We start from the raw sequence: 18028 nt of genomic DNA, 5'->3' as shown, positions 1-18028 counted from the left end.
CCGCAGCGATTTGTCAGGGGAATAAGGTGGTGGGAAAACAAAAACAAAAAAAAAACAGGCGACTCCATCCACTTCTTCGCCGGAATCGAAACACGCTCCTGACAAATGAAGTAATCTGATTAAGCCGGCGCACCTGGTATGTGGGGAAAAGGTTGCGGGATGCACTCATGTGTGGTTGCTGATGTAGGAGTTACACCGGAGGCCGTTTCCTGCGGCAGTGATGGTAAACAGACGTGTCGTTTTCCCTTTAAGCACGACGTGAATGTTTTGCTATAATGAGACCATGGATTCCTCTCCGCTACCAGAAGTGTGGCCTCCCATCCTGATCCGAGCCCCACGGGTCACTGCTGGGAGAGATCACGCCGACATCCTAATGAGAGGGTTTGTTTCATTGCAACTGATAGCATTTGGGAACCACCAGCCTGGTGCAACCCCTCCCACCCCCCACCCCAATCATTTTTAAAGCCTCATTTCAAAGCCACACTCATTCCTCTGCCCCGTGAAAAGCTGTTCTCAAGACGAGAAGAACGGCTCCTTGTTAGAGACGGAGGGAAAACATGCCTTGGGGAGTCGACCGCAAAGTACAAGAGGAGGGGTGGTGGTGGCGGGGGTGGATAAATTGCAGGCGAGAGATGAGACATTGTACTCTGCAGAAGATGGGAGCGCTGATTTGATAAACGTCGGCATTTAGGTGAGGTGATGGTGAGCGGGGGGGTGGGGGTCTGTAGTAAATCGCTTCCAAGCAGCAGGTTGCCCTTGTAGTTTAGAGATAATTCCCCACGTTTAATGGGCGTATTTGGAATAAGAATTGTCGTGCGCTCCTCGGTTCATACTCCCAGCAACAGGAGGAGGCGTCAGAAATAATCCAAAGAGTGACGGAACAAATAAAATGAAGTGAAGGTGTGTTGTTTAGCGCGGTTAAGATGGACGAATCCGACCGGATGTGCAAACCGTAGGAGCAGAAAGCACCTTTCATAATCTTTGACATCATCCAGTAATTTGCTTGAATTGCATCAGGTGGAGCTTCTGCTCGCCTCGTGATTCAGAAAGAGCTCCAGAGAGCTGTTGAAATGATTGGAGCTCTTACTCCTACATGGTTACTGCGCGCCGCGTCTCCGGCGAACGCCTTACTGAGTCACCGGTAAACTCGCTCTTTGATTTATAGCCTGACAAATGAAAAGAAGAATGAAGGAACTGTGGGGAACTTTAATGGATTGATGTGTGCGGCTGTCCAAGGTGCCACATTTTACTTTAAATTAATCTTTCAAATTTTTTTTGTTTTTTTCTCGACATCTGCTTGAAGTACATTTTAGTCTGGAAAGTCTAGCAACCCAGAGTGCCCCCCCCCCCCTGCAAGGTTATAAGGGTGATATTTACCTTCTCACACCTCCACTTCCTGCTAACTTTGCATAAGTGTCACTCACCTCAAATAAATAACCTGTTGCTGTTTCCAGAGCCAGGTTTTGTAGGCGCTCTGACCTCTCTGGAGCTACCGCTGTGTGGGAGGCGATGTGAGATTATGTCCTGGAGGGGAATCTGAAAGACAAATCTCAGCTATGCTGGCATTGCCTGGTAGTTTTATCCATAACTTACTTGCATGTTTGTTTTTATGGTGGCATTGCTGCCGATGATTCATCCACAGACGATGACGGCATCCCTCTTCATATTTCCCCTCGCGTCTGAACGCTCGAGTCATTCCCGCGACTTAGACAGCATTGCTCCAGGCCTGTATTGACTGATTGACTCTCCTGACACTGGCGTCGATACTAAGAACAGGATTAAATATAAGTTATAGTGATCGACTCAATGTTACCGGTATTTAAAGATGCTCAGAGTCAACTTTAGATGAGTTATCACCTGCGTCATTCCATCTTTTTTCCACTCCTGGGTGCCGCTGCATTGAATTTAAACCGCCATTAGTCAAACTAAAAGCAGCAGAGGCTACTTGTCAGGAGGGCAAAGGTCATGTGGGATCTCCCTGCATCACTGAACAGGAGCAGAGCTGGAGGAGGCAATGCATTACATTTTGCTGACTCACGTATTTGCCCACCCTTGGCCGTGAGGATGAAGAGCTCTGTTGAAGCTTCTTGTTGTGATTGTTCAGCATCTTGATGGCACCAGGCAGCCAGACGTCATCCTGCTTTACTGCAAATATGATATTTCATTGGTTTTTTTAATAACGGTGACATTAATCACTTTTGCTGCAGCAGGACGTCGAGTCTGACGGCGGTTTTGTGACAAACGATATGTTCTGTTTATATATTCCAAGGCTTTTTATCATTCGTTTTAAAGAGGCTTCACAGATGGGTTTCATTCCTGTCAGTCCCGTCAAAGCCGTGATGTCAGATTGGCGCTGTAAAGAATGTGAAGCGTTCCGTATTCATCACCGATAATCAATCAGACTACGCCGACGCCGTCTGTGGTTGACCTGCTGAGAAGCAGCGGAGATCAAGGAGGATAAACGGGGGTCAAAGTTCAACGACAGGCTTAATTAAAGGGAAGATAAATGAAATTTATTGCCCCATAATGATGGTAATTTTAATGGCGGGGTGCTGATGGGGTTTTTCATCGATCAATGTGACAGCTCTCCTCCCGGCCGACCACCCACGGTCAAGCGAAGCTGAAAAACTGTTTGAGAAGCACATTTGACACCATCAATCACGCTGATAAGCTGTCTCCCTCCTTTTAACAAATACTACGTCTGTCAGACCGCTTCCCATTTGAAATGTGTAATATTACAGCAGCAGACAGTACTTGGACCTTCGGTATTCCGTCCTTGTCACCCCCGATTATATTTACGTTAGATATAGAGTGCTTAGAAACCTGCTCTAACCCCCGCTATCCGGGGCCTGCAGGTGGAAGTTAGGGTAGTGATGTGGCTCATGGAGATCGAGGAATGATGGGAAATTGTTGCGCCTTAAATACCCCAACAATTTGGGAGCTGCATTGATACATGCTGTAACCCCTGGGGTCAAGTTACAGGTTTTCTAATAAAGCATTCCAATTTCCAATTTCTCACCCCATGCAGTCACGTTAATACGGGTATGAGAACATATTCATAAGTAGAGGTGTGTCGTCCCCCCCCCCCCATGAAGGGTCTCCCACCAAGTAACCATCGATGTTTTACGCTAAAAAGTATATGCTAACCACACGAACACAGTGTTATTTTGTTGTGTGCTATTGTTGTTACGTCTGTCGTTAATAATATACAAGCACACTTAGCTTCAATCCCAACTCCCCCAATGAGGGATTAGGGTTACAAGGACGACTTTGGATTGGGTTTTATCAAACAATGATGGAGCACTTTTCCTTTGCTACGTCGTTACTGACTGAACCTCAGACTAAGAGGCTTTTGACAGGCTGTTTTGAGCCCATCTGCAATCAGATGCTCCTGGATTGATCCTCCATTAACTCGCATTCTCTCCCCATTCGAAATGTTTTATTGTAATTCAGCTGCTGCTGTAGAGACGGGAGTCGTCGTATTATTGAGCTTCATTTTATTTTCTTCAGCAATCTGCTGGCGGCAATTTGCAGGACCGGATTTTGACAAGGAGACTGAAAGGTGATATTCTGTCTGCTGTCGCGCTTGGAAAGCCACGGAGCGCCCAGGATTGGAAAGATATCACAGAAAACTCAGTTTGAAACCTGTGCACAAATGAAATGGGGGTCTATGCAGACATAAATGACAGCGAGGAGGAGGAGGGAGGAGGAAGTCACCTCAATCAAATCTTGTTCTGAGTGAAGTTTTAGATGTATTTCAAATCAAACAAACGGTTGGTTTGTAGAGCCAGATGTTAAGGTGAAATCAAAGTATATTGAAATCTATCCAGTGCATCAGCATCTTATCTGATGCTGAGTCAAGTCAAACAAGGTGAACAAAGACTCCAGGAGAAAGATCTGGCTTTACCTCAAAGTGAAGTCTTAAGGTGGATAAAGATTTGTCCCAGACTTGATTCTGAACCATCGTATCATCTCTTTATCATTATGATGCAGCTTCCAAGGCTAAAGTCAGTTTGTCTTATTGGATTAATTTATCAGATGTCTACAAGAGAGGTTTGATTGTCTGTTTTGGTTGGTTGGGTAGCTTTAGCAAAAACTACTGGACAGATTTTCATCTTGATGGAAGGACAATTCCCTAATTATTTAAAAACAAAAACACTTGATTTCCATGAAACTTGAGTGCGTGGGATGGGTGAGCTAACCTAAGCTAAAGCTAATGTAATGTATAGAATTGTTTAGCCTTGATTATTATCCATTGTTTGTTTATAATATAATAAGAGCTGTTGTTATATTACAGCTTCTACCCAACCTGTCCTCTCCCATCGCCTCCATCAGATCCCATCCTGGACGTTTTTGCCCTCGGGTTTGGTCTTCTATCACGGTGTGTTACTCGCAACGCTTCTTCCCTCCGGGTGTGTTGATGCTCCAAGCCCCTCGCAGCGACCATCACCTTTCTCTAATGGCTTCTTGAGTAATTGTTTCTCACATCCAGGGTCTGAGATTGATAGTGCTCCATGCTGGACAGACCCTGGAGGCAGGTTTGTGATTCTGGGCTGTAAAACTGAAATGAACGTGACACGTGTGTGTGTGTGTGTGTGTGTGTGTGTGTGTGTGTGTGTGTGTGTGTGTGTGTGTGTGTATGAGCGTACTACCGCAGTGTTTACAGTGTATATTTGTGTGTGTTTGTTGTTTTTGTGTATTAAAACAGTTCAGACAGGACCATTATTTAAAAGAGCTGTTTCATCTGGGGGGCTCACGGGGGTCTAATTAACCCAGAACACCTTCAGACTCCGTCATACACACACCAGCTGCAACATTTGCTCACTAATAAGCAGCGGGGTGTGATAGTTTTAACTGCTAAGCCATTTCATCTTTATGAATTCAGTTTTTTGTTTTGCGAGCAGATGGATGGTCAGTCATGTAAAACTCCAGGAGAATCAATAGTGCTTTTGACTCAGGCGATATTATATTACTGAATCCACTGTGATTATTGTGATTAATTGGTTTTTATATTGGGTCACATTACAGATACTTTAGAGCAGGGGTCTCCAAACTTTTTCCTGTAACGGCCACATAACTTTTTATTTCTCTGATTGGGGTTCAGTTTGTAACAAACTGTGACGATCGCAGGGATGCCTAAATGTACACATTTATTGTCTTCCAGAAAGCCGCAGAGAACCAAATATTAATAACCCTTTCCGAGATCTTAACAGAAAAAAACTTATGAAATAAATATCACTGTTAATAAAATAGATAATACTATTTATGAAATGGATAATGATCAGGTTTTTTTTCTGGTACTGTTCAGGGGGCCATGCCATAGTTTGGGAACCACTGCTTCAGAGGAATAGAATGATGCATAACCTGCATGTACCATTTCATATACGCTCTGCCAATGTATGCTTTACACAATGTATGTGGGTTAAAGTCCACGTAACAGGAAGTACCTGAAAGAAAAGCAAACCAACGAGAGCTTTGTGGTTAATTTGAACTGTTTCTCCTTTCATACTGTTCTCTTTGGTTATAAGACACCAGGAAGTCACTGGAGCAGCAGACTGGGCTCCTTTTTGTCGCTTCCATTGAGATCTGTTATTGTTTGTTGGTCTGACTCTGCTTACAGCTTGTTTTATACATCGTATAGAATCACATGAGACTCAAAAGAAAGACACTTTCGTGAAACTGCATCTACGCAGGTATATATTTTTATTTTCACCCGTCAAGCTTCTGAAGACATGTGTAGCTGTTTTGGAATGGAGTCTAATAGTTCCTTCATGGAAGCTGTGCTACATCAATTTATTCCTTTGTGAGTCACTTTAAGGACTTCAAACAAGCTGGACCGGTACTAGAACTGAGCTTTCAAGCAATGAGCAAACAGCGGAATGAACAGAGTGCATTTTCATGTTGATGTTGTGACCTTTGACCTATTAAACCAGGTCAAAGGTTTCTCTTTCTGACCTTAATGAAGTCAGAATGGACTTTCACAGGATACTTGGAAGTTTCTCTGTGTGGAGGGATTGACACAGGTTGAAAAAGTTGGATTTGTTTTGGAATTATGAGCCATAAGTTTGGAGTTGTTCATATTTTGAGGGAATCCTTTGAAAGAACAGAGAAAGGAATGAATTCATGCAGAAGAGGAGAAACCGTATGCGTGTGTGCATCTATGCATGCTTTATCCCCATGCATGTGGGGTCTTTCCACGCAAAAATAAATGATTGATCGCTTGGAGAATGAGTGACTTCACTCTCCTTCATCGGTTGTGTTAAATATTATCCTCTATTCCTGATTCTGGGAAATGAATGACATTATTAAGTCCCTCATTTTTGTCCTTTCATCTCAACACCCCTCCCTCCCGACCCAGTACCTATTTTCTTTTCAAATCAAGCACATTTTCACTATTTGACTTTATTTTGACGCTATCATGCTGTCAGAAAGTGCTTTACACAGCAGTGAATGGACAATGTGTGTTTGTGCATGTCGGAGAGATTGAAAACGTGTGTGTGCACCCCTCCCCAGCTTCTCTGAAAATAGCTGTCCAGAATGTTACTTGTGCCTGGTAATGGCATGCTGCTATCTCCCTCCACGCTGCGCTGAAAAGAAATGACTTTCCGACGTTTGTGTCTTGCCTTCGCTGCTGCAGCAATGAATGGAGCCTCATCTGCTGCACTCGTCATTCCAGCCAATCTCTGTTTTCATTTAAACAGAGATTTCTGGCTTTATTTTGAACGTTACAGTAACAGAATAAGGACAATGTGGAGAGCTGCAGAGAGGGTGAAAGGTAGCGGACATGCTGGGCGACCCTCAGTCTCTAATTATTTCGCTGATCGATTGAAGGAATGATTCCTCAGCCCTCCTGACACATCCCTCGTGAACTTCTCTCGTTTTTTAAAGATTTTACAAATTAGAATGGGGTTGAGGCAGTTTCCCGACACATTATCGCTTCACTACTTCATTTCTGCTTGTTTCTATTAATGGCCTGAGGCTGGACCGACCCTCAGACTGAGCTGTTGCTTCAACAAGAGCAAAGAAACTCTTCTTGTTTTGGTCTTTTTCAGTCGATGCGAGCTGTTACCACAAGCGCCCTCTCTCTCATCGATGTGCGCTTCCAATCCGGCTGTCTGGCCACTCGATTCTCCATTTGCTCCTCTACTATCTGCAGTGTGTTTTTTCCACATCATCCCCTGCATGTGCCCTCACCAGAAGACTTGAAACCCATCTAGCAGATCAGGATGCTAAGATCTCGAGTGTTCTTTTGGATCTGGGAAAAAATGATTGCTCTGAGGTGGTGAGGTGGGATAAATGGACTCGTCTTTGACTGAGTGAATGCATAAGGCTGGAGGAGTGATGTCTTGTTGTTCCACTATCTATCAGGCGAGCAGCTCCCGTGGGGTGGTGGGGGCAATCTACGGTGTTCCTCAGAGCAAGGCTGAAAAATGGGTGCTCTGCAAGGGGCTGAGAGAAACCTGCGCCGCCGCCACTGCACCTCAAACACCCACATCAATTAACGGATTGTCTTGGTTCATTTGCCGCCTTCTTCCTTCATTTTCGGTAGATAGAGCTGCCTGTTCTTTGTTTAAAAAAGATACGGTACCTTTTTGTCACTTTGCACCAAAGACACCTCGTGAATTTAGATTCACACCTTGGAATGAAAAGCTGTGAAATGTGTCAAATGAAACTGCGGCTCTGTCGGGTCGTAATTTACCACGAGGTTGTTCAGGATTTTATAACAGATGAGCTTTTAAAAATAGGCAGAGTCAAACAGTCTTGGTTATTTGAAAAGAGCTGCTGAAATGTTGAGCTGGTTGATCCTGAACAGACGGAGACATTGATGATGTCTGTCCTTCTTTTATAGTAAATTGATAGATAGATAGATAGATACTTTAAATTGCTCCCTCTAATCGGATATATTGCTCCGAGGAATCCCGGTGTTTGGTCTGGGGGTCGTGTCGGAGTCGGAGACCAAAGAGTTAAGCTCCAGGGACATTTTTCCCTGGAGGAGAAGATGCAAGCGTGCAGTGATGGTTTAATGTCCGTGGATATATTGACCAGCTTAGCTCAAGGGATAACCTTCAAAGCAACGTTCCTGAAAGGGAAAGGATGAAGAATTGTGGTTCTTAAATTTGGGAATCTTGTGCTTTTTTAAGAAAAATACTACGTATAATTTAAACAGATTTTTATAGTATCAGACATATTCTCCCCTTTTTTCACGTCTCATGCAACCGATTCACTCTTTTTTAAAATTTCGGTTCATGTCAGTGACGGAACTGAGGCGTGAACCGTTCACCTACTGTTAGGTGACAGTCGAGCAAATGTGAGACCGATGCACAATAAATAGGCGCTGAAAATAAATAAGTGCATCTTACATTTTTCAACCTGGTGGAGCAGAATGCAGTGCTGTGAGTAATCTGACGTTTGTCCAGCAGCACTGAAGCGAGACGTGAAACTTCTTGAATATCAAGAGGCTGCAAGGGCACAACACAACCTGCAGTGTGGATTTACTGCCTGCAAATGACACTGATGCTCATGCAGGGTGGTTCAGTGCCCGTGGATTCACTCAGTGTCGGCAATACGAGCAGAAAGAAGCGTCATACAAACCAATGAGGGCATAATTTTTATTCCGTTGAGTGTGTTTTCATTAGCAAGTTATCTGCAAATTAAACTGCAGTGTCGTTAGAAATGTGTCCAGGAGCACTTAGCTTAGCAAAAACAGTCCTGATTTGGAAACAGGTTGCACACAAATGGAGAAAGTTGCTTTGTAGGAAGCTGGCCTGTGTTTTTATCCCGTTCTGAAATGCCTCAAAATCAAGTGAATGGATTTTGAGATATTTATAAGTTCTCCTATAAGTTTTTACGTCTATCAGGTCTTTGGTTTGTGACCAAGAAACTGCAAAATAAAGTAAACCACTGGAAGCCCTGGTTGCTACACTGCATTGTAGATGTGTTATGACGTTAACATGCAAAATTAACATTTTAAACTTCATGCGTTCCCACTGTGAAATAACTGGATTGCAGTCAATACTTAAAAGCTATGCTTCTTAAGAAAAGGAAAATACCTTCCTGAAATTAAATGGTCCCTTTTAAGTGCATTTTCTTCCCTGCGCTGAAACAGAACTGTCCCGGTCATTAAAATGATGAATCCATATATAAAGTATTAATCATCTTTAATAGCAAATATAAGAATAACCTACTGGGCATTTTTCATGGTGAGGTTTCCTTGTATTTTAGGGGAAATAAATGCTCTCTGGAAGGTGGAATGGCTTCATTACACCGGGGTGGAGCAGAGTGTGAAGCAGTGCTCAGTCTCCGCTCTAATTGGGCCTCTGAGGATTGTGTAGACTGTTGTTACATCTGTTGGGGAACCCACAATTACCATTCTCTTTCTTGTATCGGCACAGGCATCATATCAATGAGCATGCTCACTCGAACTCATCATGCACAATCAGCGCGGTCTTTATCAATACATCTTCCTCCGACACATCTGTTAGGATGCAGACCAACAGTTTTATAGAAGACCAAAGGGACTCAAGAGTATTTTTAAGCAACTTATCTATTTCCCCTCAAGATCCACTGAGTCATAAAATGAAAGATGAGGCTGGTGAACCTCAAAGAAAACTTCAGAGTGCAGAGTAAACAGAGACTGGTGTTTAACAGATGGTGCAAAGGAAGACTTGCCCACACCAGGATCACTGCAGACGTTTTGCTCCGGTGTGTTCATGGAGCCACTTTCTGATTAACGTTCCTTCATGGTCGTTGAACAAGAACTGATGCAAGAGCAACGCGAGGGAGAAAGCGCAAGAGATGTTGGGACCTCAGAATGAATTCTTTTTTTTTCCTCAGATCTTCATCTGTTCCACAAACCGCTCCCCACGGCGAAGGTTAGTGGACTGAGAAGCGTCACCACATATACCTCTTCTTTCATTTCATTTCACCAGCCGAGCTCTAATCACATCCCAATCCGCATCTGTCAAACCGGTACTCAGAGTTCTGCACCAGCCGCTGATCGATGGGGTTGTGAAATGAGTCATCAGAACGTGTCTTATGCAACATTCTCTCTTAGGGTTCACGTTTTTTTCTTTTTTTGCACCTATCAGACTTAAATCTGAGCCAACAGAAAGCAGAGCTGTAATTGTGCATACTTGAAAGCAGAGCTGATAAGCTGTTATAAAGCAGGTGGGTTAATATATGTGTGTGTGTGTTTGAGAGTGGAATGTGTGTTTATGCACTTCATATATATAATGTATGTGTGAGGTAATTCACCCATCCCTATCAGATGCAACTTTTTGCAATTCAGTTTTCTCAGCTTCTAAACATCAGACAAATCGCTGGGGAAAATGTTCCACCTTATCTAAATGCATCTTTAACATTCTGTCTCATTTCATGGAGACAAACCGTAGAGACTGAGTGAGGCAGACAAACCCCAATGTCATAATTTAATCTGGAGTTCTGGTGGGAACAGGAGACGGTCCGTCATAACGTACGCTTTTCCAACAGGTGATGTTGTTCCACGCTTTAATGAGACCCTCCTCAAAAAAACCCCCGCCTGTAAAGAGTCCTGCCAGTCCTCCGTCAGCGCTGTATGTTGAATCTTTGATGTGTTGAGTGAGATGAAAAGATTTTAATGAGTGCCGCTCCGGAGACGCCCACGTATCCGTCCCCATTCAATCTGACTGCGGCAGGAGAGCGCTAAATTGCGAACTAATGGATTTCTCGAACAAAGAAAAAAAAGAAGTTGAAACAGACCCAAAATCTCATTTATGAGAGGAAGTTCCTTTTTGCCTTTATTCGAATAAGTGATTTAAGTTTTTGAATACCACTTGCCAGTTTTGTTTTCATGAATATCCACAGTTAAGGTGATTTGTGCGAAGCTCAGAGCTCCTTTTGAATCATCTATGTGGTCTGGAATGATGGCGATGGGAAAAATGATGGCAGTGGGGTGTCATGAAGGAAACATACGAGGTCCTCTGATTGGACCAGGGAGAATAAAAAAACCTAGCTCTCCCCCCAATGATGATGACTCGCTCCCCACTGGGTGTGGATGTATCCGGCTTTGAAGACTGGAGGTCATCTCTGTTGGCGTTCCACGCTGGGAGCGGTGAAAACTTTTAGCGGATTGATTATGGCCCCGGGAGTGTTTGTCCTCAGTTCACATCCTGCTGTCTGGGGGTCAGTCCGTCATCAGCCAGACAGGAAACTCAATCACAAAGTTTGTCGGAGATCTTTGACCGCCAACGCGTCTAGCTCAAGAATTCATCGCCGTCTCTTTGACCCAACGGCTGATGAGTTTCTCCGAGGTTGGTAAATAAAATCACTTGTGATCTGTGAAATATGGTAGCTTTAAAAATGATATTCAAGCCTCAAAATGCACATATTATATAACATTTAAGTTCACGCTAATAATGAAATGAGAATATTTGGATGTATGTAGATGTAGTTCAGACCTAAACTGCTAGCTCGCTTATGCTGAATAGCTTCTATGCTAAGAGTTGGCATTCTGTGTATTTAAAAGAGACTATGTCACTGCCTAGAAATCAAATCTGGCTCCTGTCCTGTTGTGATCAGATTTCTAACATGCACCTTGAGAGCGGTCTGTGGTCTTTATTGATTTTGACACTAATCCACTAATCAAAGCAATCACCTATTAATATGAAATGAGCAGGAACCCTGAAGGATCTGAAAGTTTATCTGCATTTTTTGCAAGCATATATTTATTCCACCTCCTCCCTACCGCCCAGAATATCAGTTTGCATTCAGCCGGTGGGAGTTTAAAGTGAAAGAGTGTTAGTCAGAACCAGAGAAGTGGAATACATTCAGTTAGAGCAGATCATTGCTACCTTTATCACTGTTTAACAAAAAAGAACAAAAACAAGTGTCAGCTGTATTCACATACAGGTGATTGTCCTCCTGAAGGAGGTCAATCAACGCCACGTTTAGCCCAAACCATCTCCAAGTAGCCCTCCACGCCAGAACCGGGAGTTATTATTAGCCTGTGCAGAGAGGACATTTAAAGTTATCATGTGCTGTTAAAAACAAGAGGAACACCGGTCAAGAAGAACGGCTGCGTTTAATTTCTTGATGCCACTTTTTCTGGAGCTTGTTAAAATATGACCTTTTCATAGGACCTGAAGTTGAGAACTTTAGCTGAGCTCTTTAAGCTGAACAGATTTAAAGCATGAAAAAAAAGGTTCTTTGAGACCCAAATCCAGATCCTCGTTTCCACCCTGCTGCTGCAGGCAGGTGGCCCACCTGTTGCACTGCTGTCGCCTGGGGCACCTTGTCCTCGCTGCAGCCCTGAGGTGTTGGCATGACCGAGGGAAGCTGACGCTGTAACTCCCCTGTGGATTCATTCGCACACTGTTAGCGCGTGTGAAGTATTCCTTTGTCACAGAATTATTAATAAGATAAGATAAAAATCCATTAAACAGGCAGAGAATGTCACAATGAATGAAGGAAAGATGGAGGATAGGAGGCCAATACAGGCGTGACTTTAGCCTGCGCTCTCCGTCATCACCAGCAGGGGGAGACTCTACTGGTTCCAAGAAGAATCCCAGTTCTATGAGAGCTGACCAGCTTAGATCTGTGGCATAAAGAATGCGTTCTTGAGTTAATCAACCACAAGCTAACAGTTTGGTGTTTTTTCGTAGATTTTGGTGACCGCAAATAAACAGTGCATACTTTACTTGGCTTTAACATCATCACAACAGGATAAAAACGCAGTGATGCAAAGCTTCCCCCAGCTTCACTTTTATATCCAGAGATATTTTATGGCTTCAGGAAAAGAAGCCGAGATGCTAAGCTAGACGTTGGAAAAAATGGGTGACTGTGGCGTTAGGCTTGTCTTATTATTAGGATAATAATAACGTCAAATAACATTCAACAAATAAAAAGTTTTTTTATTTGTTTTTGGATGCAGCTTTTTGACTTTGACGCCCAGGACCCTTCCAGGCCTAGTAGATTTATCAGTGACGGTACCGACTGTCAGCCTGTTGTCATTACATTTTTCATTAACAGTCACGTCACCCTCCCGCCAGACGCGCCGGGCTGAAACCGGCGAGGCTCATCGCACCTGACCTTCACACAAATACCTGCACCCTCTGCGAGCAGACAGCCGTCTCTGCAGTCATTTACTTATGAAGGGTAATTCTTCTGCTGTGTGTAATTATGTGTGAGACCTACTGTGTCTTCACGCGGATGCATTTTCAGCAAAGTCTCTACATTTAATAATTTTCGATTGAAGCTAATCTGACCTTTACCAGGTTGGCATGGTGATGGATCAGGAAGGATGTCAATATCCTGTGAGAGTTCATCCAGGTGCTCTTATGGCAGCGGTCTTATGGAAGCGTGTTCTGTAACCTTTCCTGCCCGGTTTTTATGAAACAATTTCTATCGCACACAACATTTATTACCACAGCCTTATTTTTGAGCATTTCCACAAAAAGTTGGCAGATAGTAGTTGGAACTCCTTACGTAACCGAGAACATGAGCTGATGAACTCATCACCGACTGTAGGAAGCATTCCTGAAGCGTATTCTTGCTGTTGAGGATCGAACCTTGCCGTAACTGTCCTGTCCCAAATTTCCAATTTACACGTTTATCTATGAACCCGGGTGGTAAATAATGTGCCATGCCAACAAACCTGATAAAGAACGACGATTGGATAATTTAGCTTCCAGCTGAATTTGCAGGAGTAATTTTAGTTTTGTGACTTTCTGCCATGTTTCGGAAGGAAGGAGCCAATTATCAGTTTTTGTGTCATTTTCGAACCATCATTTTTTTCTATTTTGAGAATCTGGATTTTGCCCTCATTAAATATTTGTGTGTGTGTGTGTTTGCGTGTGTATAGCAAATGTTCATGGATGATAGTGATAGCACTGAGCTCATGATGATCTTTTGATGTCACTTGATTCCTTACAACATCACATGAAGACTTTCTATAAAGCTTTGGGATCTTGTCACTTATGATCTCAGAGATTAATCCAGTCCAGTCTTGATTCCTAAAGGATATGAAGTCTTATAAATCCTGCAATGTTAAAATCCTTTGCAGCGATTAAAAACACACTATCATACCAAAATGGAGATGTGGCTGTGATGCAAGAGAAGCAGTGTTTCCGCCTGGAAGTTAAACCTTAACGTGAACGTGATCGTGGTCGGTTCTGCTCTCACGTGTTTGACGTCTGCAGTGGTGCAGAGATCTCGGATTTAAGCACTGCAGGGGAGGAATGCTGCCCGACTGAAAGGAGGCTGATGTCTGGAGGAACGGCTTACGTGAGAGAATGATGCGTGTCAGTCTGACTGATCAGCTGCTTCCTGCTTCTTGGAGTTGAAGCTTTGGATCATAAACAAACTGATCCAGTAACTTTGCTTTAGTTAACCACCTGTTAACTACCTACACTCACAGCAGGTTGGAAAGCCTCTATCATGTGTTAACACCACCTCATGTGGAGGGGTCATAACTCACCATGAAGCTCCAACAGGGAATGGAAACACCACGCAGGTGCGGCTTCATGACACGTTCAAGTCACATCTGGTTTACCGCTTCCCCCACCCGGGATGTGTTCCTGTCACATTGGAATGACCAACCCTCACCTAATTCATTAAATTAATTAAAATCCTCATCGACGTCCAAGTTGGGATCAGCCAATCGCATTTCAGCTGGATCCTCCCGCTGCAGCTGGACTTGACTGATAACGATCAGACACATTTGTTTCCTGGAAACATTTGACTTTGTAATTGGTAAAACTAATCAGCCATTACAACCTCACCCCGGAGCTGTCAAGGGATTCATTACGGTGAATAGTGGCCTCCATTAAGTTATTTATCATTTTAAAGCGACTTTTTCCTCCAAACTTTCCCTGCTGGCGTTCGTAGCTCTTCATCAGTCCTGGTTCTACTGCCTCGTGTTCCGAAACCGGAGCCCGTTCCCAACACATTCAGCGACGTGACAGAACTCTGCATAATTTAAGCGCGTACTTTTTAATATGTGCCTTGCATTGAGCTATTCATGCATCCTTTCGCACATGCCCCCACCTCTTCTCGCTGTTGTTTGCACTTGACTTTCTGTCTGAGTGTTTCTCGTCTTTACAGAGTGCCACTTAAAGCATGAAGATGCACGATGCAATCAGTGTGACGTCTCAGCGCTGGGGGAAGTCATATGTAGATGGCCCGTAAAGGGGGAATAGAGGAGCTAAATCAGCCAGCGGCCTCTTGGGACTGGTCTGGTGGAACACTTTGCCCCCAAAGATTTTGAAATTAAGCCGTTCATGGAGTCTCACGCTGTCTGAGGTGGATTTAATCCACTTTATGATATTCCCTTCATAGATGTGCTTATACATGCGTGACGTCTTACAGTCCTTTATAGTTTTCGATGGATTTTAATGAGTCTTTATGAGCATGGATCTCAGTAGCGACGTGTTCACATCTAAAGCTTCTGATGTCTTCAATAGTTCCTCCTCCAGAACATCCAACCTTAACTTAAACAGCCGTGTGTTTCCTGGCCTTCCGCCAGCCTGCTATCGATCTAGCAGCGTGTTCCACCGGCACTACAGGAGAGATTTAGAGCTGTACGGTTCACATGAGGTAAGCGCTTTTTGTTTCCCATCGAAATACAGTGGTACCTCTACTTACGAATATCTCTACATACGAAATTTTCTACTGACGAAACGCCTCAACTGGAAAATTTGCCTCTAGTTACGAAATTTCAAGTTACGAAAGGTAAAAATACAGTATGGGCTGCTACTTGCAGCTCCCACAGGTCCCTGAACACAACATTCTTATAGCTGCTCTGCCATTGGCTATTACCTAGCATCCTGGCATCCTATTGGCTAACAGGGACCTCTGTGTGTAGTTAGATAGGTGTCTATGCAGCGTCTTCGTCATTGGGCCCTCGACCCGTGAGGTGTTCTGATAGTTTTACGCAAATATTTTGAGTATTCATTATGGACCCCAAGAAAGTGACAGAGAAAAGAGGAAAAGATGAAGAAAAGAGTTTTTTTTGTCCGTACAAACAAAGCAAGAGATCATAGAAAAGCATGAAAAAGGGATGCGTTTGGTTGATCTTGCCAAAGAATATGGCCGTAATGCATCTACAATCGCCACGTTATTAAAACAAAAGGAAGTTTAAGGAGTTTAAGGCATCGCATGGGTGGTTGGAGAAGTTCAAAAGGAGGACTGGAATTCACTCTGTTGTTCGGCATCGTGAGATAGGAGCACATGAACCAAAGAGGGCAAAAAACAATGAGAACAGCAAAAGTAAATGAACATCATTTTTATTCTTCATTCTTTGTTTTTTACCTTATGCACAACTCTCATTTATTGTGTAATAATCTAATCGTAACATGTATTTGTTACATTTTTTGATGCATTTTTATGCTTTATAAAACATTTCTGAATTTTTGGGGGCTTGGAACAGATTAGGGTATTTCGTGGAAAACACGTCTCTACTTACGAAATTTTCTACTTACGAAATTTCTTCCAGAACAAATTAATTTCGTAAGTAGAGGTACCACTGTACGTTCCCCAGGTATCTCTTCACGACCGTCTCCACTCAGGGCCATGGCTGACATTTTCTCCTCTCAGCAGGACGTATACGCGTTTCATTATACATCCTCAGCGACGGTCCTGTCGGCCTCCTCTCCCACAGATTTCTCTTTGTGCCAGGCGACACTAATTGCAGCCGTTTTCAGGGTCAGGCATTCAAAAGAGAGTTTTTCATGCCTGTTTTTAAAGGTCCTGTATGTGTTTGTACACGCATGTTGGGTCGTGGGTCCAGCTGAGGCTTATTGTGGCTTCTCCACGTGGGTCGATGTGGCTGACTCACCATGCCCCATTTTTTTCTTTCTTTCTTTGATCAGCAGTGACAGGAATGTGTTTTTTCGTTGTTGTGTGGCATAGATAGATAGATAGATAGATACTTATCAAATCCAGGCTGAGGTACGTTTATCTTTTGTAAAGACGGCGAACTAAACACAGTGGTGGAAGGAACGTTCACCTCCAAGTAACATCAGTCCCACCGTGGGTGGAGACGACGGCCTCCCATCGCTGTTAAGTACAAACCAGCGGACAAGCCGTCGCCCAAGAGAATCACTAAACCACAGTCAACAGCGTATTACTTGTCACCCAATAACCTACCTGCCCACCAGCCCTGTAGCGTCATCCGTGCTAAGTTTGCAGTGACAGTGCTGCAATCAGGCGGCCCAACTGCCCTGTGGGGGTTAAAACGGAGCGGCTGGCAATAAGGCTGATGAAGTCTGCCCACTGAACGCTACTCAGATTAGGAACAAGAAAAACCCACGTGTATTACACCTCGACCGCTGTCACTCCAGGAGCTACCTGGGATAAATAGAATGGCGCTAATTTACCATCCATCAATCTTTTCCAGCTCCTCCTGGAGGATGTAAGGTTTTAGCCAGGACAGAGGTATAATCCATTCCCCACGTTTGGGTCTATCCTGCCATCTCCTGGTAGTAGAATAAGATCCAGAAGGATCATCTCAGTGGGGCTCCTCACGACTCTGTCCTGAGGTTTTTCCAATCTCCTCCAGAATGATTCCCACCACCCAGTGGATTTCAGCCATTTCATCTTATTTGTTTTGTAGTAATTTGAACTGCCCCTTCATTTTAAGACGTAAGATTTACGTTAGTTCAATATGAGGCCAGCGTTTGCGTCTTTATTATTTGAGATTATTCTACAAAATATAAAATGTGAAGGCAGTAGATCTTTAAGAGGTCCATATTTACTGGGATGAAGTCACTTCCAGCCGGATTTTTTGTTGCGCAGGATTTATAAAGTATTCTATTTAGATTATTTGTGATTGTTGCAGCTCCTTGGATTTTTACTGCACTGACACTTTGCACATAATTTAAAAAAAAACACTAGATAAGTGCAGTGCGGCCAGTTCTATAAATTACAAGCATGTAAATGTTGATCTTTTCCGTAGGTAGGTGATTTGCATGAACCACTCTGCTGTCTTTTACAGTTTCTTCTATATGCTCACTTTAATGTGCGTAAAACAAGAGTGTGTGTCTGCCTCTCTCTC

General features: G+C 43.5%; 1 protein-coding gene across 1 annotated transcript in view; it reads left to right on the top strand.

Moving 5' to 3' along the window:
- LOC137613543 (regulator of G-protein signaling 6-like) overlaps positions 1-18028 on the top strand; it is a 49273-nt gene that overhangs the window by 19260 nt on the left and 11985 nt on the right. The gene's annotated exons all lie outside the window — the stretch shown is intronic.

This window comes from Antennarius striatus, chromosome 19, assembly GCF_040054535.1.
Source record: "Antennarius striatus isolate MH-2024 chromosome 19, ASM4005453v1, whole genome shotgun sequence".
Lineage (NCBI taxonomy): Eukaryota > Metazoa > Chordata > Actinopteri > Lophiiformes > Antennariidae > Antennarius > Antennarius striatus.
The sequence above is the reverse complement of the archived record's forward strand: the minus strand, read 5'-3'. Positions and strand labels throughout refer to the sequence as shown.